Genomic DNA, 26469 nt, shown 5'->3' with positions numbered 1-26469 from the left:
CAATGTTGCCCTTTCAAGCCTCTTGACTCTTATAACTGCCATCTGGTTCCCATACAAATTGTAAATAGCCTTTCACTCCCTGTGTTTTACCCCTGCCACCTTCAGAATTTGAAAGAGAGCATTCCAGTCAACATTTTCAAAAGCTTACTCTAAGTCTACAAACGCCAGAAAGGTAGGTTTGCCTTTACTTAATCTAGCTTCTAAAATAAGTCGTAGGGTTAGTATTGCCTCACTTGTTCCAATATTTCTACAGAATCCAAACTGATCTTCCCCGAAATCGGCTTCTACTAGTTTGTCCAATCATCTGTAAAGAATTCGTGTTAGTATTTTGCAGCCATGACTTATTAAACTGATAGTTCGGTAATTTTCACATCTGTCAACACCTGCTTTCTTTGGGATTGGAATTATTATATGATAAAACAAATTCTACTTAAAACTAGCAAATGACATACATGCAAAGAATCAACAACCATAATACAAGCAAAACTTGCAAAGAAAAAATGAATTAAGCATAACATCGCTCCTGCCCGCATCTAAACACACACAGTCCACTGATTGAATCTCTCTCTCTCTCTCTCTCCCCCCCCCCCCCCCCCCCCTCTCTCTCTCTCACTCTTTCTCTCTCAACATTGCCCTAATTATGTTACTTAACAGGCGACGTTACCATTAAGGGAAGTCCATCACTTAGAGCATTTGATTTTTCTAGCCTCACGGAATATACCCTCATCATTTCCAGAATTTCGTCTAATGCAGTGTCGTCGCTGCAATTATAGGTGATATTTGTAATATATTTACAAATCTAAGTCACCTCCCGCTTTCGTGAAGGGTGAGAACTTACTGTAATGTTAATTTCACCTGCCTCCTCATCACTACTCATATTGGTGTCTTGTGAATGTACCACAGCACTCATATGGGCTGTGCAACTGCTGTTCAATCCAAATCCATAAGTCTCGTCGATGCATATTAATGGGCTGGTTCTATACCCTTCCTCAACTTTCTCAAATCCCCACCCAGGATAATGAATGAATATAGCACAAAAATGTTTGCACAAGTACCTTGATTTCTGGAAATCTTCAAAACTACTGCTAGGAACTGAGAAATTCTCCAGAAAATGTTTGTCCTTTGACACCGCACTTTCGACATAAAACAATCCTTCTTCCATCATCTTGATTGATAATTTGTTGCTTTAAAACCCACAGTAGTTATTAAACAATTTAAGGCAAAACTTCTTGCAAATTAGCGAATTTAATCGTCACAATCAGTTCAAAACGAATCTCAGATAGGCATAAACAACGCTAATTGAATGATTGGTAACCCGAAGTTACACACTGATTATTCAACATAAGTGATGTAATGCTACGAAACAAAGACCGTCCTAGCAGCAAACAGATAAAATACTGATACGAACTTAGTTATTCATTTACTTTCGGTTGCATCTGAAAACGTTTTCACCGTGTATTAGTAGCCAAGACACTTCAGTTTTTCGAAAAGTCTATCTAGCCCACTAGCTGAATCAGCTGGTCAACTAGTCCTCTCTAGTAACATTACAATCCCCTAAGAATTGTCTGAAATAGCATTTTATAATCATCTACTACTTCGGCACACATTGTCCCACACTATTTATTATTTAACCGGCTAGCGCTACACACGAAATACGTAATCGAAGTCCACACAGTTCACATGCACTTGCAAAACTCGATAGTCGAAAGCCAACTAGAGACGTCACGAATGCAGAAAGTAGTGTGAAAAGCAGGCGATCCGATCTGAATCACCTTGTCTTCCTAACGATGTATGGTGTAACGACGTGTCTCAGGTTTCCGGGACAGTTGACTGCAGACTTGCGCAAATTAGCAGTTAATATGGTTCCTTTCCCACACCTGCATTTTTTCATGCCTGGGTTTGCCCCACTGACGGTTCATGGCAATCAGCAGTATAGAGCCCTCACTGTTCCAGAGCTTATGCAACAGATGCTTGATGCTAAGAACATGATGGTAGCTTGTGATCCTCGCCATGGTCGATACTTGTCTCTTGCTACTATCTTCAGAGGTAAAATGCCCATGAAGGGAGTGGATGAGCAGATGCTCAACATTCAAAATAAGAAAACCAGCTACTTTGTAGAATGGATCCCAAATAATTTTAAAACTGTTAGGTGTGACATTCCACACCGTGGGCTGAAAATGGCTGTTGCGTTCATTGGAAATTCTACAGCTATTCAGAAGCTCTTCAAGCGCATATCTGAGCAGGTTACTGCTATGTTCTGCTGTAAAGAATTCCTTCACTGGTTCACTGGAGTGGGGATGGATGAAATGAAGTTTACTGAGGCTGAGTCAAATATGAATTACTTGGTGCCTGAAACGTAACAGCCCATTAAGACCATTTAAAACCAACATTTCCCAGTCTAATTCACGATCGCACATGTAAACAAAATATGTAACTCGCCTAGAAAAACTTATAACTGTAAAGATTAACTGTTTAATCTATTTCAGTTCAAAGTGTAGAAGCTCTGTAAATGAAGGGAAATAATTCCCACGAAGAGAGTCTCTAGAAATTAATTAAAAAATGTAAATGTATTATTGTAATTTATTATTTGAGAGTTTATTCTCGAAAGAAATAGCAGACATGTACTAATATCATTGTGTTGTTACTGTACTGAGCAGACATGCGTTTTTATATGTATTTTCATTTTTTGTATAAATTTTAATTGTTAATTAATCAAATATTCATTTTAAACAATGCCGAGGATTGTTCGGGATGGTTTAGAACATATATATAGGAGTAGCCATATTCGTATAGAGGAGTCAGTACATTGTGTGTTTTTAGACAAAAAGCATGTAGCTTATTGTGATGATTTATTGTAAGTATGTTACAACTTATTTCAGATCTGTAAAGATGTTTTTAAATAATTTGAGATTACGATAAATCTTCAGTGGAAACAAAAAACAGGACTAATTATTTAAAAAATAACTTTGTAGTTACTTTTTTACCATAACTGTCTCCAGGAGTTATGCTGCGACAGATTACCAGATACAATGAGTAAAACTAACCCCTAAGAATGTTATAATTGGTGTATGGAGCTGGGATACGGTGTAAATCTGTAAACTAATCTTGTATTTTGTTTCAGAGATAACCTGCCTGTTGAAATAATAGTCCATGTTTATGAGAACTGGACAAAGAAGAAAGTGAGTAACACTACAAAGTACACTTATGTGAAAACTCATCTTGAAAAACCTACTGTTTGTAAGTACAAAATTTATTTGAATTTTACTTTTGGAAACTGTTTGTGTCTGTTTTGTCATTAAGGAGGATAATAGAGAGATTAACAACAATAGGCAAGTTGATGATAATGGGGAGGTTAATGGAAACTTGGAAAAAAGCGTAGATATTACTGCTAATAATATAGTTAATTGTGACAATGAAATTGGACAGGATAGTTATCACAGTAGTGTATGTACACCCTTTTGTGGATTTGAATCAAATGTATCTGCCTTAGATAGGTTAGTACAGTTAGTGGAAGAGCAAAAAAGATCAATGGATGAACAAAAAAGATCAATTGATGACCAGAAAATTTTTCTTGATTCAATTGATAAAAAATTATACAACCATGGAACCCAAATTTGCGAGACAAAAGAGAGTTTAGAGAGGTGTTGGGAAAAGGTAGACGAGATTACCAAAAACGTTTCGACTATAGAAGGGGAAATAGTGACATTAAAACAGGAAAATAAAAACTTCGAAGAGAGGCTTGATTCCGTGGAAAATTTCGAAAAAGTTGCTACTGTTGAAGTATTACAATTAAAAAAGCTCAACAAAGATTTCATAAAGAAATTCGAAACAACGGACCAAAATATACACAATTTCACCAAAATTGATAATTTCGCGGAGTTAGAAGATGATGCAGGCACTTGCTTAGGCGAAATTTCGAACTTCAATTCTAAATTTCAAGAAATCGAAGATTCTGTTGCTGTGAAATCTTTCTGTAGTTACAGTACATTGTGGAGTAATGTAAACATCAAAACATTTTCAGAGGAGGGCATTATACAGCCAGTTGATTTCATGTTCCAGATTAAAGACAATTTGAATGACAAAATGAGTGATAATTTGATAATTAAGTTTTATAATAAGTTCTTAGATGGGGAGGATTTGTCATGGGCGAACCAAGCAATCAAAACTGAAATGTCGTTTAATGAGGTAGAAAGAGCTTTCATGAACAAATTCTGGTCAGAAACTAAACAAGCTAGAATTAAGTCAAAATTTTTGAATGGGCCAAATTTCAAACGGGTAGTGGACACATGAAAACTGTTTGTGAACAACAGTTAAGAATTTTTGTACATCCTGATAAACTACTTGATTTCAGTGTAGTCTTGTCAACGGACCTGATGATACAGTTGAACAATTCCTTAGATGTATAGGTAAACTGGATTTATCATGGGAGAGAAATGACAGATGTAATGACAGACCTGATGATAGCACGAATAACAATAACAGGGCTTTCAATGATCATTCCAATAGTAGATTTAGTAATGATGAGAGAAGAAATGGGGAGAGGAAATATAGGCAGAGACCTGAGAATAGGAATTTTGAAACAAGAAATTGTCAGTGGGGACAAAATGAGTGAAATAATACTAACAATTTTGAAAACAGAAGAAATGGTCTGTTAAACTAAGACCTGCCTCTTTTGGAGCCTAGTGAAATGGGGCAGATAGACAACGGAATTACAGTCCGGCACATTGGAGTAATTGCAGAAGGGGAAGGGGCAGAACAAATAGAACACACCAAAATTTTGTACCCAGAATACAACCTGAAGTGAGGAGACTGAAGTTTGATAGGGAATTTCGTGAAATTTTTTTATCTGAAAACAAAGATTAACAAAAAAAGTAAAAATCTGAATTGGAATTAGAAGAAAGCACTTTGACAAATTTCTTTAACAGTTGTAATGCGGTAGTAGCTGTTGATAGTGATGAGAACTCATCTGATGAGTATGGTTTAGTGAGAACGTTGAGTGGCTGTGAAATGGGTGAAAATGCTGACACTGATGCTGTATGTGTGGAAGCTGATGTTCATGTGCTAGGCAATGGAACTGAGAATGGCAGTGTAATTCCAGAAGAATTTACAGTAGATAATAAACAGGAAAATGGGGATGTTGTAGAACAGAGTACTCACAGTGTTGAGGTTGTTGAAGTGTGTGGAGAGAGAAATGAGTTTGCCATTGAAAATAATATCAAGTATGATGGTGATATTTATAACAAGAATATTTCAGATGATGATGATAATGATGTTGGTGATGATATGTTACTTACAGAATTAGATGATAGTAAATGTAGAAGTTAAAGTTGATGGTTTGATGCTGAATGATTCTGGAATTTCTGGTGAGTGTTTGAGTACTGAGTTAGAAACCAGTAGAGCAGTGCCTGATAGATTACTGTTACCAGTTGATTTCAGTGATGTGTCTGAATGTGTTTGTTAAAATGAAAAGGAAGACCTAATTAGTGATAGAGTACTAAATATAGTCAATGACTATGGTACCAAATGTCAGTATGGTGATCAACAGTGTAAGGTCTTAACTGAAATTTGTCAAAGTGTGCACTCAGATGATAAAATTGCCATGAAAAATGTGGAACAGAGTCCTGGTGGTAGTATGATTAGTAAATGTGTAGTATTGTAGTAAAAGGTAGTGATTGTGATAAAGTGGTGAAAATAGTTAGTGACTATGGTGACAGACGTAACAATAGTGGCCAAAAGTGCGAAACCATAAATGAAATTTGTCAAAATGTGCGTTAAGGAAAGGAAAATGATTCGTCAATTTGGAAGAGGCATCTAATAGTAACTCAATTAGTGAATGTGTAGAAGTAGTGAAGGGAGTTTGTGTGCTGAAATCAGTAGCTTGCAGACAGATTTGAGTGAGCTTTGCAAAAAGAATTACCTAGTTAATGAAAGTACCACAAAAGTGAATAAAAAACCAGCAAACAGTAAACTTGTGTTGAAGAATGTATACTCTATGCCACACAGACAAACCCATGATGTACAACTTGTTAAGACACGTTCTGAATATTCTGACCCAATAATAAAAAAGATACTAATTGAAAGAAAATTACAACTAATAAAAAGCTCAATTAATGTCCACTGCTTACTGCAAATGTAAACACTGACAAGTGAGAAATCGGATAACTTAACACATTTGAACCTAATACTGTAAAATATTTTTCTGTAGTTTTTTTATTCATATTTCTTTTATGTGTGAATATTTGCTTATTTTACCTATATTTTGTCTATTCATAGATTCGGGGTTGAAAAGGGTATATTTGAACACTAGTGTATGCTTTTACCTGGCATATATTGGGATTTGTTTGATTTTATGCATGACCATTTGAATTTGTTGTTATTTGGAGGAGCGTGACACAGCTGATATTGTGCAGATAACCTTAAATCACCTGTTTAGCATCATGATATTTGTTCTATGATATTTGACACACCATTGGAAATTTATTTGATATGCATCTTACTTTACACAGTCAATGTCATATTGTATACTTTAGCAAACTCTACAGTGAGTACCTTAACCCAGTGAAAGTGAAATAACCAATAAGAGGAAATTTATATTTTTATTTTTGTCATCACTGAATATTTGAACATTTCTTAAAAAAATCCTTATGTCCATCATAAATTATTAATTAAATAGTGATTTGAGGAATTGAAATAGTTGAGAATACATTCTGTGCACTGTATAGTCAAGGCAAAATATGGGGGTGAACATCCTCTCAGATTCATTTTTTCAGTAGTTTTGTGGTGAAATTTAACAGGTAGGGGATCTGTGGTACTTTCATAGATACAACATGTGGCAAGTAGTGCTTTGTCCCAACCAGTGACTCCATATTTATTTTCTGGAATCACTCCCCTTTTTACTATCCTATCTAGTTAGGGCAGTTAGAATCCTTCTACTATCCTAGAGTATACAGTGTGCAATTTGTAAGACACAAGTCTATAACTTGACCAGGCACCTTACTTAGAGTGTGGAAGAACAAAACAACACCAATTTCAATTTTTTTAGAAACCAATATTTTAAAAAATGAACGATATTCGTTTTCCTTATTAAGATTCATTGTGTAGTGACTTGCTACTGTATACCAGTAAATTATGATCAGAGTAATTTAGTACATGGTCATTCATTGTGAAGGAACAGGATTTATTACATGAAGCTTCTAATGTAAAAGCAGATGATGTGACTGACTGCTTGTGTGGTATAGATATTAAAAATGTGACAGATGATGTTCAAAAATATCGTGTGATTCTATTAAAGCTATGAACTCTGATGAAACATGTAGTGACAAGCGTAACAATTGTGTGAGGACAGTAAGAACAGATACTATTTCAAATGATGACAACCTTAAATCATTCTAACAAAGCCGGCCGCGGTGGTCTAGCGGTTCTAGGCGTGCAGTCCGGGACCGCGCGACTGCTACGGTCGCAGGTTCGAATCCTGCCTCGGGCATGGATGTGTGTGATGTCCTTAGGTTAGTTAGGTATAAGTAGTTCTAAGTTCTAGGGGACTGGTGACCACAGATGTTAAGTCCCATAGTGCTCAGAACCATTTGAACCATTCGAACAAAAAATTCCTCAGGAGGTTGTAAGCTCTTTTTGCAATTTTGGGGTGGCGAACCCAAGGCTCAGAGCTGGTGTGACTCTTTCCTTTCCTAAGTCACATCCTATCTTACTTATCTGTATAAACTCATCCTCTTCCACTTTCTTATTTGGACGAGTAGTTAGAGACTGGATGCCAAAAGGAACTGGTGCATGTATTTTATACTGGACAAGCTGTTTTTTCTGGTTATCTGGATACAAGTACAAACTTTGGGCAGATTTAATAATATGTAGTTTAATAATATAACCAGAATATGAATTTTGAGGAGAGTTGGTGTAATATTTACTCATGATGCCTATACAGTTATTCTCATTATGCTGATAAAGTTATAACCTCATTTGATTTTGTGAAAAGTTGAGAAAATGTTTAGAACTGGTGTGAAGTTTACTTAAGATATCTGTACTATTACTTTACAGCTGAGATGTGATTACAATTAGGTTAGATGTTTGTGGCCTTATATATGTGTTCTCATTTGGTTTGACCTGTTACTATACCAATTATGTGGAAGTAACTCGATAGACGTTGATTTACTATGAAGTATGAAAATACTTTTCATGATCTTGTCCTTAAGATGTATTAGATCTAATGTGTAACTGGAAAAGGAAAGAAATTAATTATGTTTGTATTACATCTGTACTTCATCTGTGGAGCATAAGGAAAATGGAATTTTATGTTGGAAATAGTTATTGGGACAGAAGTGTTCTGATTCCCAGGATTTTAGAGTCACACAGTTTTATTTTCATGTAATTTTTACCACTTCAATAACCAAACCATTGGTAGTCTTATTTAATTATTCTTTTGCCATCTTAATTCTATAAGATATGGATGATGTTTACAACATGTCTGGTATCCTGGGCATAGATATGAGGTGTTCTTTGTCACAATGTCCACACAAATCTGAACTGTTCAATACTGCTGTATTGAGTCCATGCTTTTCAATATATACATATATTAGCTTATTATCTGATTATTAATGAAAACCAGGATTTATTACATGAAACTTTTAATGTAAAAGCAGATGATGTGACTGACTACTTATGTGGTATGGATATTAAATATGTGACAGATGATGTTCAAAAATATGTTAGAGTCTTAGTCTCCTCTGTATTCATGCTTCACAATGATGCAATGGTAATTCATAACAAAAATATAAACAACTTTCTACTAAGAGCTCTAAATGTACGAAGATATCAGTTTTGTAGCCCATGCCACACCCTGAGTATTGGTGTATTTACTTATTTGACACTCCACTGCTCTCAGTCTCTGCCTCCCTTCCCTTACCTGGCTGTGTGCATCTGCACTTAAGTGGCATTCTTGGCTCCCCTCCACCTCCCCTCTTCCACGAAAGCTGGTGAGCTGCGCCTGCTAGCAGGTATCGAGACTAGTCTCTGCCACTTCTATGCTGGCTTTTAACAGTCGCGCGATTTGTGTTCATAGTCATTCTAGTGTGATTTTAGTGCATATTTCTGTTGCCAACATCAAGCACGAATCCTAGGCCTAATTTCACGCGCGCGAATCGTAAGTAAGCAGTGAATTAAACTTATAAATAAACGTTTCCAGTTGGTATAAATATAATATAAGTGTTGTTACATTAGTGGAAGTGTTAGTGAAGTGTTAAAGAAGATTAAACGGGGTAAGAAGTTAATTTTCCTTCTCGCGCCTATAGCACGGATTTTAGGCTTAATTCCACGCGCGCGTATCGTAAGTAAGCAGTGAGTTATATGTAATCACCATTTTTTTATTCAGTACTCTTTCAATTTATTTATATCTGCCTGAATAGTTTCTAGGGTCCTTTGTTTACGTTTTAGTCACTACTTAAATCAGCTTATACGATTTCTGTTTTTACCATGAGTGAGAAGTGTCTGACATGCCGTAGGATCGTTAGTTCCGGGGTATGGTGTGATGGGTTCTGTAGTTTCTTTCATTGGGGCGAATGTAGTGGCGTGGGAAATGGGGACATAAATGAGGCTCACCAGTGGTATTGTAGGATCTGCAGTAGAGATAGGAAAATACTGGAACAGGAAGGGAAAATTGCAGCTCTTCAAGCTGACCTAGACAAGGCAAGGGAGGATCTGGACAGGTTAAAGAGGGAGAAGGTGAACAGAGGTGGGAAGTGGCAACAGGTAATAGGGGGAACAGGCAAAGGAGACCATCAGACAGCTTTGTCATAAATCTTGAAAATAGATTTGACCTGTTGCCTCAGTCAGAATCGGATGAGCCTCATGTAGCAGAAGCTGTAGAAAGGGCACAACAAGCTTTCAAGGACTTGAAAAAGGTAGGGAAATTTGTAAAGAGAAAGAAAGTTCTGTTGTTAGGTAGTTCCCATGGTAGAGGTGCTGGCCAACTACTGCAGGAAAATCTAGGTCCAGAGTACCAGGTCACAAACATTTTCAAACCTAGTGCATATCTGGGTCAGGTAACAGAGGATGTAGGTGCTTTATGCAAGGATCTCACAAAGGAGGATGCCGTGGTTATAGTGGGTGGTCCGGGAAATAGCATTGGCAGAGACTCTGAATATTCCATAGAGAGTGACCTGGTGAAGATAGCATCAGCAACGAAGCATACGAGTGTGGGATTTGTGTCTGTGTTGAGACGCAATGATCGGCCTCGTTTCAACTCTTCCGTAGGGAGGGTGAACTTGGAGTTGGAGTGGCTGCTTAGGACGGATATAGGGTTCCATATTGGTTTGACTCCTGTGGATGCTATCGATAGGTGGGACTACACTAGGCATGGCCTTCACCTCAATAGGAAAGGGAAGGGAAAACTGTCTGGGTTGATTGCAGAAAACTTAAGTGGGGACACTGGCACAAGTGGTAAAATACCAGTGGTCACAGGTGTCAGAGGGATGCCTTTTTTAGGATAGGGAAGGGGGAAAGAAAACGAGTTTTAAGAGAGATTGGCAGACACACTCAGTTTAAGAAAACAGATGAACAGGAGTCAGATTTTATCATACAGCCTCCATTTAAACAGTGTTTAACAGAAAGTAATCAGAAACTGCCAGTTCATCTTTGCCAAAGCAGTTACAATCCCATTAGTATGCAGTATCAGTTAGTTTTATTACACCAGAACATTCTGGGACTCAGAAATAAAGTTGATGAACTACTCATTTGCATCAATGAATTGAATTCATCTAACCAAATTGACATAATCTGCCTCTCTGAACATCAAGTGACCACTGATACAGATATGTTAGACATTTCAGGATTTAAGCTAGCTTTCTACTTCTGCAGAGTAGATATGGATGGAGGAGTTGCCACATTTATCAAAAACTGCCATAAATTCAAGAACATTGACATTAATAAATTCTGTTTAGAGCAGCATCTCGAAGCATGTGCAACTGAAGTAGAGTTCCATAACAGATCCTATATAATAATAACTATTTACCGAGCACCTGCAGGAAATTATAATCTATTCTTAGATCATCTAGAAGCTCTTTTGGGTTATTTAACAGGAAGAAATAAAGAAATTTTGTTTGCTGGTGACTTTAATACAGATTTTCTAATGCAATCTTCCAGTAAACATTCACTGCAGTTAGTAATGTTGTCTTTCAATCTAACTCACACTGTAAACTTTCCAACTAGGATCACTAAATCCTCAAGGACAGCCATTGATAACATTTTTATAGACAAGTCAAAGGAACAAAATCATATCATAAAACCTGTTATAAATGGAATATCAGATCATGACATGCAGCTCCTTGTCTTAGATGTAAATTCTAAGCAGATTATCAAGACTGCTAAATTTGAGTACAGGAGAGTAGTCAGTCAACCAAAAATTGAGTGTTTTAGAAAACTGCTCAAAGATATGAACTGGAAGGATGTTTATAGTGCTCATAACATGAATGAAAAATATAACACATTCATGAACAATGTCGGTACCATGTTTGAAAACTGTTTTCCTCTAAAAGTTACTCAAATTAAACAGAAGTCTATAATAAAACCATGGATTACACAAGGAATAAAGATTTCCTGTAAGACAAAAAGGAAAATGTATCTGTCGACCAAGAATAGCTCCAATGCTGATGATTTAGCTAAATACAAGGAATACTGTAAGACATTAAAAAAAGTAATTCAGACATCTAAAGAAATGCGCTATGAGAAAAAGATAGCAATGTCAGGGAACAATATAAAAACAATATGGGATATAGTGAAAGAGCAGACTAGTAGAACTAGAAAGGAACAGGAGCAAATAGCACTAAGTGTACATGACACATTAGTAACTGATGGGCATAGTGTGGCAAATCTATTTAACAAGTACTTTATATCCATTACTGATAGAATGGGACTTTCAGGATCAGTAAATAATGCCCTTGAATATCTGAAACTAGACTTCACAAATAGCTTCAAGTAGATGAATATATCACTCACTTCCCCAAAAGAAATAACGTCCATAATAAAATCGTTAAAAACAAAGCATTCTAGTGGGTACAATGAAATATCATCAAAGTTAATTAAGGCATGTTCTTGTGAGTTTAGTACAATTCTAAGTTACTTGTGTAACCAGTCAATTATAACTGGGACATTTCCTGACTGGCTAAAATATGCAGATGTTAAGCCTCTATTCAAGAAAGGGGATAAAGAGATACCATAAAACTACAGACCGATTTCACTTTTGCCAGCATTCTCAAAAATTTTAGAAAAAGTAATGTACAGGCAGCTGCTCAACCATCTGACCACAAATAACATATTATCAAGAACACAGTTTGGATTTCTGAAGGGTTCTGATATCGAGAAGGCTATTTACACCTACAGTGAAAATGTACTTAATTCATTAAATAACAAATTACAAGCAGCAGGTATTTTCTGTGATTTGTGAAAGGCATTTGATTGTGTGAACTACAACATCCTTTTAAGTAAGTTAGAATTCTATGTTGTCATGGGCAGTGCTGCAAAATGGTTCAAGTCATACCTCACTAACAGGAAACAAATGGTGTCAGTGCAAGGGACTGGTGAATTAAGTCATCAGTCATCATCAGAATGGGAAGAAATTACATGTGGTGTCCCACAAGGATCCATCTTAGGGCCATTGCTTTTTCTTGTGTACATTAATGATCTCTCATCAGTTACACTGCCAGAAGCAGAGTTCGTTTTGTTTGCAGATGACACAAGTATTGCAATAAATAGTATGTCAAGTGTAGTTCTAGAAAGATCTGCTAATGATATTTTCATGGATATTAATAAATGGTTTAAAGGCAACTCACTGACATTAAACTTCGAAAAGACTCACTATATGCAATTTAGAACCTGTAAGAGGTTCCCACCCAGCATATGCATAAAATACGAAGAAGAGCAGATAGAAGAGGTTGACAGTCTTAAATTCCTGGGATTACAACTTGATAATAAATTCAGTTGGGAAGAGCACACCACAGAACTGCAGAAACGCCTTAACAAATTCGAGTGTTAGCAGACATAGGCGACATAAAAATTAAAAAGCTTGCATACTTTGCCTACTTTCATTCCATAATGTCATATGGTGTAATATTTTGGGGTAACTCTTCAAGTCAAACAAAAGTTTTCAGAGTCCAAAAGCATGTAATACGTATTATTTGTGGAGTAAATTCAAGGACATCCTGCAGAAACCTCTTCAGAGAACTGGGTATACTAACTACTGCCTCTCAGTATATTTACTCATTATTGAAATTTGTCCTAAATAATATATCTCTTTTTCCAACAAACAGCTCAGTTCATACATACAATACCAGGTACAAAAAGGATCTGCACAAGGACTTAAAAGCACTTACTTTAGATCAAAAAGGGGTCCACTACTCAGGAACACTCATCTTCAATAATTTGCCAGTAAACATAAAAAATTTAGTTACAAATAAAGATCAGTTTAAAAGGAGGCTGAAAGACTTACTAGTGGCCAACTCCTTCTACTCCACTGATGAATTTTTTAATAGAAACAAATGATGTATTGTATATATTCATACTATTAGTATTGTTATTTCAGCTAAAAAAAAAAGACATGTTCTACATCCACGAGGATCTCCTCAGCATGGATCTATGGAACGTAAACTAATCTAATCTAATCTAAAGGTGAGCCAGCAACTGAACACCATATAGAATTTTTATTGAAAACGCCTTTTTTTACATTAATGAACGAAAAAAGTGGGAATTGAAGGACAAACGAGCTATACCTATACACAGTTTAGTTTTAAGTGAAGCCAAACTTTTCAGACAGCATGATACGAAAAGTATACTTGGCTGACTGCGAATGCAGTTAATAACAGATTATAATGTTATGTATGTCGTCTGTTTGGTCGTGAAAAGGAATAGTGCAATGAGGGCATTTGTACAATAAAGAACTTTGACAGCAAAGCACAAAAGCATCAGATATCAAAACGTCACCTGCAGAACAAAGAATCATTTCAGTTATTGGGCAAAAGTAGAATTGAGCGCGCCCTTTTTGAAGCCGCTTGTCTAACAACAACAAAATACAAAGAACAAGTCGCATCCAACAGAAGAGTATTGGCTCGTCTTATTCAGGCAGTTGTATTTATTTGTAAACAAGAACTAGCCTTTTGCGAACATCGAGAAGACGAATCCTCTAGCAACAACGGTAACTATCTGGAATTGTTGGCTTTACTAGTTCAAGGAGAGCAATTAATCCGAGACCATCTGTCATCATCTGCAACCTTTAAAGGAACTTCTCCAGATATACAGAATGATGCAATAGAAATGGTAACTCTGGCAGTTAATGAGAACATAAAATCTGAAATTCAGAACTGAAATTTCATTGCAATTCAGGTCGATGAAACATTAGACATGTCATGCGAGAGTCAAATGATTATAATATTAAGGTACTGTACTGCAGACAAAATTGAGGAAAGGTTCGTTGGATTTTACGATCTTTCTGGAGATAAAACTGCTGAAGGTTTGTCAAACATTATTTGTGCAGTATTGAAAGAATGGAATGTGGAAGGAAAAGGGGTTAGTCAAACATATGATGGCGCTTCAGTAATGGTGGGCAGAGGAAGAGGACTACAACAATTGGTGAAGCAGTTCTGTCTCTATGCGCTGTTTATTCATTGTTCATTTGGTACAGTTACATGCCTCCAAAATCATATGACAACTACGCATGTTTGTAAGTGATCGTACTACATTCCATTCGTTTTTCAGCAAATCATCAAAACGCACTGTATTGCTAACAGAGAAAGGATTTAAGCTGCCACATGCAAGCAACACTCGCTGAAACGATCGCTCCAGGGCAGTTTCAACAATATCTAGTCGTTTCTCAGAGTTATATAGTGTTTTTAATTATATAATTAATGATACGGACTCTCAATGGGACCCAGAATCTTTGAGCTGTCCTTTGGGAATGAATCGACGAATGGATGATCCTACGTTTGCCTACTACCGAAGGCGCTTTGTTTATTTTAATCATCTCTTTACTGTACTTCAGTCAAAATCGGTCGGTATAACTGCTTGCCCGGACGAAATAAGAACTGTTTTGAGAAACTTATGACAATTAAGAACGGAAACATTCGTTAATGAATGCATTAAATGCAGCTTGTGTTTGAATGGCAACTTATCATTCTGTGACAGTCAAAAGGCATCTCTCAGGGCACTAACTTACGAGATACTGGATTTCCAAAATATTCAGATGGAAAGAAGATTTAAAGACTTTATCCCAAATTCGGTTTGTTGAACTTCTGAACGAAAAGTGTTTCCCAAACTATCAAAAAGAATTCCCAAAGTTGAAACTGCTTTAGTTATTAGAACAGTAACCTGTTTACAAATAAGAACAACTTGAGAATGACCTGTGTAACATATACACTGATGAGAAAAGACACTTATCTCCAAGAATCATCTTAAAGTACATTGTCAACAATGATTTAAACTCTGTTTATGAAGAAACAAAAGAAGATCCTGTGCTTGGTTTTGAACCTACGCACAATTATAGCAAGCATAGAATGAAGCATGAGTACTCTTAAACGAGTGAAGAATTATTTAAGGAATTCAAAGTCCAACACCCGGCTGTCGTGTTTGAGAACGTTAGCAATAGAAAAGACACTACTTGGAGAGCTAACCAATGATCAGATCGTTGTAGACCGAGTTATGGACCTATTTGTGTAAAGAAAAGACAGGCGCATTGCACTTGTGTACAAGCAAATATAAGTGCTTCTTCTGTTGCTGCAGGATTTCTACAAATTTGTCATCGTTTCTTGAACAAGTTAGTTATTATTATTATTATTATTATTATTAATATTATTATTATTAGTGGTGGTGATACTGGTAGTGGTAGTGGTAGTAGTAGTAGTAGTAATAGTAGTTGTTGTTGTTTTATTTGATATATATTGTTTCGTTTGTTTAAATTATTGTTTATTGTACTATTTAGTCTCCCTATAATAACTGTAGAATCTCCCCAACCTATACAACCACTCTACGCAACTGATGAAAACTGGTTAATTTTCTCCAATGTCTTATTGAACATACTCTGTTGACCACTAATAATTCATGTGTAATTAGTAGCAAAGGAAAAGATAAAGATTAAGGATTTGTATTCATTATATAGTTATGGTTCTTAAAGACATCTACTTTCAATTGAAGACTAGTTGATTCATTAATATGTAACTGATGAGAAATTTTAAATGAAACTTCCTGGCAGATTAAAACTGTGTGCCGGACCGAGACTCGAACTCGGGACCTTCTGTAAAGTTTGGAAGGTAGGAGACGAGGTACTGGCAGAAGTGAAGCTGTGAGGACGGGGCGTGAGTCGTGCTTGGGTAGCTCAGTTGGTAGAGCACTTGCCCGTGAAAGGCAAAGGTCCCGAGTTTGAGTCTCGGTCTGGCACACAGTTTTAATCTGCCAGGAAGTTTCATATCAGCGCACACTCCACTGCTGAGTGAAAATCTCACTCTGGAATTTTATATATATATATATGTATATATATATATATATATATATATATATATATATATATCGTAACTTTAGAGTGGCTGAAGTAACTAGTTTACACCTAATATTAATCCATTCATATTTAACCACTAGTACTTTACCCTACGCCTTACCCTATGTTGGAATTTACATCTGTGCCCAGTTTTAATTACTGTCTGATCTGATGTTGCTACATCAAGTCTACTGCGGTGATGACCAACGAGAAATCTACTAACTAGGTGTTGAGCGGCATGTGTTCTGGAATTAACTTGCTGGTACTTAATTTGCCAATGTAAATCTGATTCTACAGTGACATGTGGCCATGGTGGCCAGACCTGCCTCTTGTTTAATTTGGAAACTGTAACAAAAAATTTCTTTTGTCATTGTCACACTTGACTCTGTGATGTTTAGAGATTAGATTAGATTATATTTACTTTCATTCCAACTGATCTGTAGTGAGGAGGTCCTCCAGGATGTAGAACATGTCAGAAAACAACAATACATGACAAATATTTACAACTAAAACAAATAAGCTAATGAACCATTCCACAGGTCCCAAGTGGAATGATCGTCATTTTTTGATGAACACTATATGAAAGAGTCATTTTACAAATACTAATGAAATGAATGTACAATAAAAGGCTTTATTATTTATTTATAAGTTAATAAACATGTAATACAACTACTATAATACTTATTTACAATGAACACATTACTGCACTGAAATGGTGCAGAAGTTAGACTGTACTTACACACACACACACACACACACACACACACACACACACACACACACAAACACACACATGCACACACGCATGCACACACACACACACACACACACACACACACACACACACATATATATATATATATATATATATATATATATATATATATATATATATATATATAATGAACACATTACTGCACTGAAATTGTGCAGAAGTTATATTGTAATTTTATATGTATATATATATATATATATATATATATCAGTTGGTTTTACTGAGAAATTCGTCAATGGAGTAGAAAGAGTTGGCCACCAATAAATCCTTTAGGCTTCTCTTAAACTGAATTTCATTGGTTGTTAAGCTTTTTATGGCTGCTGGCAAGTTATTGAAAATGTGTATACCTGAATAATGCACACATTTTTGTACAATACTAAGTGACTTTAAATCCTTGTGAAGATTATTCTTATTTCCAGTATTGATTCCATAAATTGAGCTATTGGTTTGAAAAAGTGATATATTTTTAATGACAAATGTCATTAAGGAATAAATATATTGGGAAGCAGTAGTTAGTATCCCTAGTTCTCTAAACAGGCTGCTGCAGGGTGTTCTTGAGTTCACACCACATATAACTCTTACTGCACGTTTTTGTTCCCTGAAAACTTTAGCTTGGCTTGATGAATTATCCCAAAAAATGATTCCATATGACATAATGGAATGAAAGTAAGCATGGTATGCTAGCTTTTTCATTCGCTTTGCATATAGAAGTTTGCTAAGACGCTTCAGCAGTTCTGTGGTGTGCTCCTCCCAGTTGAATTTATTATCAAGCTGTAATCCCGAGAATTTAACACTGTCCACTTCTCCTATATGCTTGTCATCATATGTTAGGTATATACTCGTTGGACACCCCTTACAAGTTCTGAACTGCATTTAGTGTGTTTTTTCAAAGTTTAGTAAGAACGAATTGGCAAGGAACCAATGATTAATATCCACAAATATTTCTAAGACTACACTTGATTTGCTATATATTGCAATGTTTGTATCATCGGCAAACAAAACGAACTTGGCATCTGGTAATGTTACTGATGAAAGGTCATTGATATACACAATAATAAGTAAGGGCCCCAAAATGGAAGCTTGTGGGATCCCACATGTAATTAGTTCCCAGTTGTATTATGTCTGATAGCTTGATAAATGTCTCTTTCCTAATAACACCCTTTGTTTTCTGCCAGAGATATAAGATTTGAACCATTTTGCAGCATTTTCTGTTACACTACAATATTTTAATTTACTTAAAAGGATATTGTGATCTACACAGTCAAATGCTTTTGACAGGTCACAAAATATACCAGTTGCCTGCAATTTTTGTCTAATGAATTAAACTCATTTTCACTGTAAGTGTAGATAGCCTTCTCGATATCAGAACCCTTTAGAAATCCAAACTGTGACTTTGACTGTATGTTATTTGAGTTGATGGTTATAAAGCCAATTATAAATTACTTTTTCTAAAATTTTTGAGAATGCTGGCAACATTGAAATTGGATGGAAATTTGATGCTATTTCATTAGCTCCCTTCTTAAACAGTGGCTTAACTTCAGCATATTTCAACCATTCAGGAAATATTCCACTGATAAACGACTGGTTACACAGATAGCTTAATATGTTACTTAGCTCAGAATCTCATTCTTTAATTTACAATGTTGATATTTCATCATACCCACTAGATGTTTTTGATTTTAAAGGTTTTATGATGTACATTATTTCTGCTGGGATAGTGAGTTTCAAATTCATATAATGGAAGTTACTTGCAATGTCTGGTCTGAGGTATTCCATTGCAGCATCTACCGAACCTGACAACCCCATTTTTTTAGTAACAGTTATAAAATGTTTGTTAAAAAGTTCTGCAACGCTATACACGTCTGTCACCAATGTATCACTTACTCTTAATGCTGTTTGTTCCTCTTCATGTCGGGTTCTACTGGTCTCCTCCTTCACTACATTACATATTGTCTTTATTTTGTCATCTGATATGACTATCTTGTTCTTGTAATATATTTGCTTTGATGTCCGTATTACAGTCTTTAATAGTTAACAGTATTTCTTGTAATGTGCTATAGCATCAACATCGGAACTGTTTCGGATTGACAGATACAGTTTTCTTTTTGTTTTACAAGATACCCCTATTCCTTGAGTAATCCATGGCTTCTTTGTACACTTTGCTCTTACCTTCGTACGTTTTTGGGGGAAAACAGTGTTCGAATAAGGTAAGCACTTTATTAGCAAAAGTGTTATATTTTTCATTCATGCCATGAGCACTGTAAACATCAGTCCAGTGAATGTCTCTGAGGAGTGTCCTAAAATAATCAATTTTTGGCTTATTGATTACCCTCTTGAGCTCAGATTTAACAGATTTTATGTCCTGTTCAGTTTTAACGTTTAACAGAAGGTACTGCATGTCATGGTCTGAGAAGCCATTGACTAATTGGTTTTGTAATATAATTTTGTTCATTGGACTTTTCTATTAAGATACACTCCTGGAAATGGAAAAAAGAACACATTGACACCGGTGTGTCAGACCCACCATACTTGCTCCGGACACTGCGAGAGGGCTGTACAAGCAATGATCACACGCACGGCACAGCGGACACACCAGGAACCGCGGTGTTGGCCGTCGAATGGCGCTAGCTGCGCAGCATTTGTGCACCGCCGCCGTCAGTGTCAGCCAGTTTGCCGTGGCATACGGAGCTCCATCGCAGTCTTTAACACTGGTAACATGCCGCGACAGCGTGGACGTGAACCGTATCTGCAGTTGACGGACTTTGAGCGAGGGCGTATAGTGGGCATGCGGGAGGCCGGGTGGACGTACCGCCGAATTGCTCAACAGGTGGGGCGTGAGGTCTCCACAGTACATCGATGTTGTCGCCAGTGGTCGGCGGAAGGTGCACGTGCCCGTCGACCTGGGACCGGACCGCAGCGACGCACGGATGCACGCCAAGACCGTAGGATCCTACGCAGTGCCGTAGGGGACCGCACCGCCACTTCCCAGCAAATTAGGGACACTGTTGCTCCTGGGGTATCGGCGAGGACCATTCGCAACCGTCTGCATGAAGCAGGGCCACGGTCCCGCACACCGTTAGGCCGTCTTCCGCTCACGCCCCAACATCGTGCAGCCCGCCTCCAGTGGTGTCGCGGCAGGCGTGAATGGAGGGACGAATGGAGACGTGTCGTCTTCAGCGATGAGAGTCGCTTCTGCCTTGGTGCCAATGATGGTCGTATGCGTGTTTGGCGCCGTGCAGGTGAGTGCCACAATCAGGACTGCATACGACCGAGGCACACAGGGTCAACACCTGGCATCATGGTGTGGGGAGCGATCTCCTACACTGGCCGTACACCACTGGTGATCGTCGAGGGGACACTGAATAGTGCACGGTACATCCAAACCGTCATCGAACCCATCGTTCTACCATTCCTAGACCGGCAAGGGAACTTGCTGTTCCAACAGGACAATGCACGTCCGCATGTATCCCGTGCCACCCAACGTGCTCTAGAAGGTGTAAGTCAACTACCCTGGCCAGCAAGATCTCCGGATCTGTCCCCCATTGAGCATGTTTTAGGACTGGATGAAGCGTCGTCTCACGCGGTCTGCACGTCCAGCACGAACTCTGGTCCAACTGAGGCGCCAGGTGGAAATGGCATGGCAAGCCGTTCCACAGGACTACATCCAGCATCTCTACGATCGTCTCCATGGGAGAATAGCAGCCTGCATTGCTGCGAAAGGTGGATATACACTGTACTAGTGCCGACATTGTGCATGCTCTGTTGCCTGTGTCTATGTGCCTGTGGTTCTGTCAGTGTGATCATGTGATGTATCTGACCCCAGGAATGTGTCAATAAAGTTTCCCCTTCCTGGGACAATGAATTCACGGTGTTCTTATTTCAATTTCCAGGAGTGTATTATCAATGGCTGTTTGTGAGCAATTGGCTACCCTAGTGGGGAACTTTACAGTGGGAATTAAGTTGATAACTCAATTAAGTTCTTATTCGGAGAGTCTTTAAGGAAATCTACATTGAAATCACCAACAACCACTATTTCTTTGTTTTTGGTTGTTAAATGGGCCAGTACAGCTTCAAGGTGGTTTATGAACAGATTAAAGTTACCTGCAGGTGCTCAATATACACTTAATATTATGTAGGATTTTTGTGAAATTCTACTTCTGTTGCACGTGCTTCCATATGCTGTTCTAGGCAAAATTTATGAATATCTATGTTCTTTAATTTGTGACAGTTCCTGATGAATGTGGCAACTCCTACTTTCTCCATTTCTGATCTACAAAAGTGAGATGCTAACCTAAACCCTGTAACATTTAAAAGTTCTATACCAGTGGTCACATGATGTTCAGAGAGGAAGATTATGTCAGCTATGCAGATAGTTAATTCATTTATTTTTTTTCTCAGTCCTCGAATATTTTGATGCAATAAAGATAGCTGACATTTCACATTGACTGAGTTAAAATTGGGTACAGTTAAAATATCTGCTGACTGTTTAAAATTGTTAACCAATAGCTGTTTATGCTGATGTAATAATGTTTTTTGGTTTCTTTCTCAAACTGGAAGTTTTCTCAGTTCTAACCTCTCTTAAAATTTGGTTTCTTTCTGTCCCCCCTACGATAAAAAAGATCTTTTCTGACCCTATAACTACTGGTATTTTATCACTCGTGACAGTTCCTCCCCCCTTTAACTTTCCTGCTATTTTCCCAGCCAGTTTACCCTTCCCTTTCCTGTTGAGGTGAAGGCCATGCCTAGTATAATCCCTCCTATTGAGAGAATCAACAGCAACCACACCAATGTGTGACCCTGCATCCGACATAAGCAGCCATTCTAACTCCAAATTAACTCTCTTGACAGAAGAGTTCAAATGAGGTCTGTCATGGCGCCCAAGAACAGATACAAACTCAACACTAGTATGCTTCGATGCTGATGCAATCTTTGCCAGGTCACACTCTATACTGTACCCAGGATCTCTGTCAATACTGTTACCTGCCTCACCCATTATAACCACGGTGTCTTCCTCTTTGCAAAGTGATCCTAAAACCTCCATCACCTGCTCCAGACCAGCACTAGGTTTAAAAAAAATTGTGACCTGGTATTCTGCTCCTAGTTCATCCTGCAAAAGTTGGCCAACACCTCTCCCATGGGAACTACCTAACAACAACATTTCCTTTCTCTTTACTGATTTCCCTATGTGGTGTCACCGCCAGACACCACACTTGCTAGGTGGTAGCTTAAATCGGCCGCGGTCCATTTAGTACATGTTGGACTTGCGTGTCGCCACTGTGTGATCGCAGGCCGAGCGCCACCACAAGGCAGGTCTCGAGATACGGAATAGCACTAGAACCCAGTTGTACGACGACTTTGCTAGCGACTACACTTACGAAGCCTTCTCTCATTTGCCGAGAGACAGTTAGAATAGCCATCAGCTAAGTCCATGGCTACGACCTAGAAAGGCGCCATTAACTGTATCTGAAGAGAGTCTTATTTGTATTATCAACAGCGATGTACCACAACATGGAATAAAGTTAAGTATTTGAGGAGCTGCATACTTTTCTTATTAGAATTCACTACTTATCCTGTTCCAGACTTGACGCCCGTCGGCGTGTGTGTACGCGTGCCTTTCGGCTCCCTTCTCAGTGTGGCGTAGCTAGCTTGTTACGCCACAACACCCTACATTCTTACTTTTCAGTTTGGTGCTGAAAGTTTGTTTTGCCCTGTCTACACCTGCAACTACTTGAGGCTCACCAGCTTCTAACTGAAGCAGCAGGTCAAATCTGTTTTCCACATTCATCATGAAGCTGTCAGATAAAGTTCTAGGCCTGTTCCACCTGTTGCCTGTTGCCACTTCCCACCTCTCTTTACCCTTCTCCCTCCTTGACCTGTCAAGATCTCCCCTGGCCTTGTCTAACTCAGCCTGAAGGGCGGCAATTTTCCCCTCCTGTTCTAGTATCTTCCTATCTCCACTACAAATCCTACAAAACCGCTGATCAATCTCATTTACTTCCCCTATTCCCAAGCAAATGTAGTCACCCACATGGAAAGAACTACAGTACCCATCGCACCAAAGCCCCGACCTCACAATTCTACAGTCAGGGAAGCACTTTTCACTCATGATCAACGTAATAGTCTATTAAGAATAAGTCAGTTAAATTACAGATAAAAACGAAAATATGGTTCCACAAATTTGGCCTATACGCAACTGTGTGTAAACAAAAACAACAGTGCAAAGTTTCTGAAACAACAACTTTACGCTACTTTCCGGAAGTGCTACTTAAATAATGAATAGGTACGCTAAGTTAAATTGCTGGAGAGAGCAAAGAATAACTAAACGAAATTCTATAGATTTGCTGCAGCAAAACGTAGGCAGAAAATACGACAAAATACGACTGTATGATCTTCTGGCGTTTTCTACTATATTACGTAAAGAAAAATGAAACCTTCAATGGTACACTTTTAAAGGCACACTAATACACCTATTTACCACGTAATAGGTACTAAACTATATGTTTTATAATCTAAAATGACTTATCTTTACGAGAACACCAAAACTCGCGCTAGTCGCCTGGCTGCAGGGGCATTACCAAATATGTTTGATGTATATGAAAGTACTTCACATAATGTGAACATTGTAACACTTGGATGATCTGCACAGTGAGGCAGTTGACTTTGTTTACTTTTTTTTGTATGAGATATGCTGTATTCTATGCATTTGGCTACCTTATTTCTATATTGTTATATTTATATAATAATTTATGTTTGAGCAGCAACAGATATCAGACACAGTAATTCTGTACCTTGCTTTAGTAATTTTGATGTATATGTCTTAGATATGTCACAGGTTTCAATATTATATGTTTACCTATTATTCATGATTCATTTATCGTGTATTTACACCCAAGTGGTGTATATGGACCTATATATAAGGGTCAACCACATAGTTGTCGGTGCTGTTTCAATTACTTATAAAACACAACCAATATGATGTACCGGGTGACCAAAAAGTCAGTATAAATTTGAAAACCGAATAAATCATGGAATAATGTAGATAGAGAGGTACAAATTAACACTTATACAAAAGTTAAAAAATTTCCGACAGATGGCGCTTCATCTGATCAGAATAGCAATAATTAACATAACAAAGTAAGACAAAGCAAAGATGATGTTCTTTGCAGGAAATGCTCAATATGTCCATCATCATTCGTCAAGAATAGCTGTAGTCGAGGAATAATGTTGTGAACAGCTCAGTAAAGCATGACCGGAGTTATGGTGAGGCATTGGCATCGGATGTTGTCTTTCAGCATCCTTAGAGATTTCGGTCGATCAGGTAACCCCAAAGCCAATTATCACATGGACTGAGGTCTGGGGACCTGCGAGGCCAAGCATGACGAAAGCGGTGGTTGAGCACACGATCATTGCCATACGACACGCGCAAGAGTCTTTCACGCATCCAGCAATATGGAGTGGAGCGCCATCCTGCATAGACATCGTACATTCCAGCAGGTGTTAATCAACTAGGCTGGGGATGATGCGATTCTGTAACATATCGGTGTATCTCTCACCCGTCATGGTAGCTGTCCAGCACCATCTGTTGGACATTTTGTGAATGTTGTTTTCCTTTTTTGGTTCTAATAAAACCCCATGTCATTCCAAGCATATGTGTCAATTTTTACCTCTACATTATTCCATGGTTTATTAAGTTTTTAAAGTTTATACTGACTTTTTGATCACACAGTATTATATAAGTGAACTCTTACATATAATGTTTGAATTATTGTTAAGGTGGGAAAGTGGCGTTGGAGGTGTTTTGACAAATGAAAAATGGTAAGATTTGTCATTGGTCTGACACTTAATCCCAAACAGCAGTCTGTGTACTGCAAACTTCAAGACTCTCAACAAAGCGGTCTGCGTACTGTATAGTTTAAAATTCTGTGAGGAGCAGTCTGCAAACTGCAGATATCAAGACTATTTACATTTATCTAAAGTACAGAGATTAGTACACTTACAATTAAGGAATATTGTACTAGTTTGAAACTCCAAGTTGCATGTTAGCTCATACAGTTAAGAAATAACTTGTTTTTTTAATCAAACCTAGTAATTATTCATACAATAAGTAAAATGCTTGTTCCTCCAGTTTATTGTAAAATGAGGACTGTTACGTAGATCTGTCAGAAAAGGATTGTTTAACTTTCAGTTGCACAAATCCTTTTGCGGGTGTTGATACATAACAGCCCATTAACACCATTTAAAACGAACATTTCATAGTCTAATTCACAATTGCACATGTAAACAAAATATGCAACTCGCCTAGAAGAACTTATAACAAAAAATAACTGTTTAATCTATTTCAGTTCAAGGTGTAGAAGATCTGTAAATGAAGGGAATAATTTCCACGAAGAGAGTCTCTAATAATTTATAAAAAATATAAATTCATTATTGTAATTTCTTATGTGAGAGTTTATTCTCGAAAGAAATAACAGAGATGTACTAATATCATAGTGTTGTTACTGTACTGAGCAGACATGCGTTTATAATTGTATTTTCAGTTTTTGTATAAATTTTAATTGTAATTAATCAAATATTCATTTTAAACAATGCCGAGGATTGTTCAGGATGTTTTAGGACATATATATAGGGGTAGCCATATTGGTATAGGGGAGTCAGTACATTGTGTGATTTTAGACAGAAAGAATGTAGCTTATTGTGATAATTTATTGTAAGTATGTTACAACTTATTTCAGATTTGTAAAGATGTTTTTAATTAATTAGAGATTACAATAAATCTTCAATGGAAACAAAAAACAGGACTAATTATTGAAAAAATAAATTTGTAGTCATTTTTTTACTGTAACTGTCTCCAGGAGTTATGCTGCGACAGATTACCAGATACAGTGAGTAAAACTAACCCCTAAGAATGTTATATTTTGGAGTACCAACAGTAACAGGAAGCTACTGCAGATGAAGATGTTGAATTTGATGATGAACAAGAGGAAGAAATGGAAGATGAAAAGTAGTGGGACATTGTTCTGCTATTTTTGGCTGTACATGATGTAATTAAAGCAGCTGGTGAATTTTACATTCCAGCTTTTTGTAAAGATCTCTACAGAACCTTTTTTAATCTACGGTTATTTTATGACTTTTGTATCAATTTATACACTCATCTTGTAATACAAATAAATAT

At 37.3% G+C, this 26469-nt stretch overlaps 1 pseudogene; it reads left to right on the top strand.

Moving 5' to 3' along the window:
• The first annotated feature begins 1766 nt into the window (after positions 1-1766).
• LOC124594281 lies at positions 1767-26302 on the top strand (annotated as a pseudogene).
• Positions 26303-26469: the final 167 nt, after the last annotated feature.

The sequence above is a fragment of the Schistocerca americana genome, chromosome 2 (genome assembly GCF_021461395.2).
Source record: "Schistocerca americana isolate TAMUIC-IGC-003095 chromosome 2, iqSchAmer2.1, whole genome shotgun sequence".
NCBI classification, from domain to species: Eukaryota; Metazoa; Arthropoda; class Insecta; order Orthoptera; family Acrididae; genus Schistocerca; species Schistocerca americana.
This window is presented reverse-complemented; position numbering and strand designations above follow the sequence as displayed.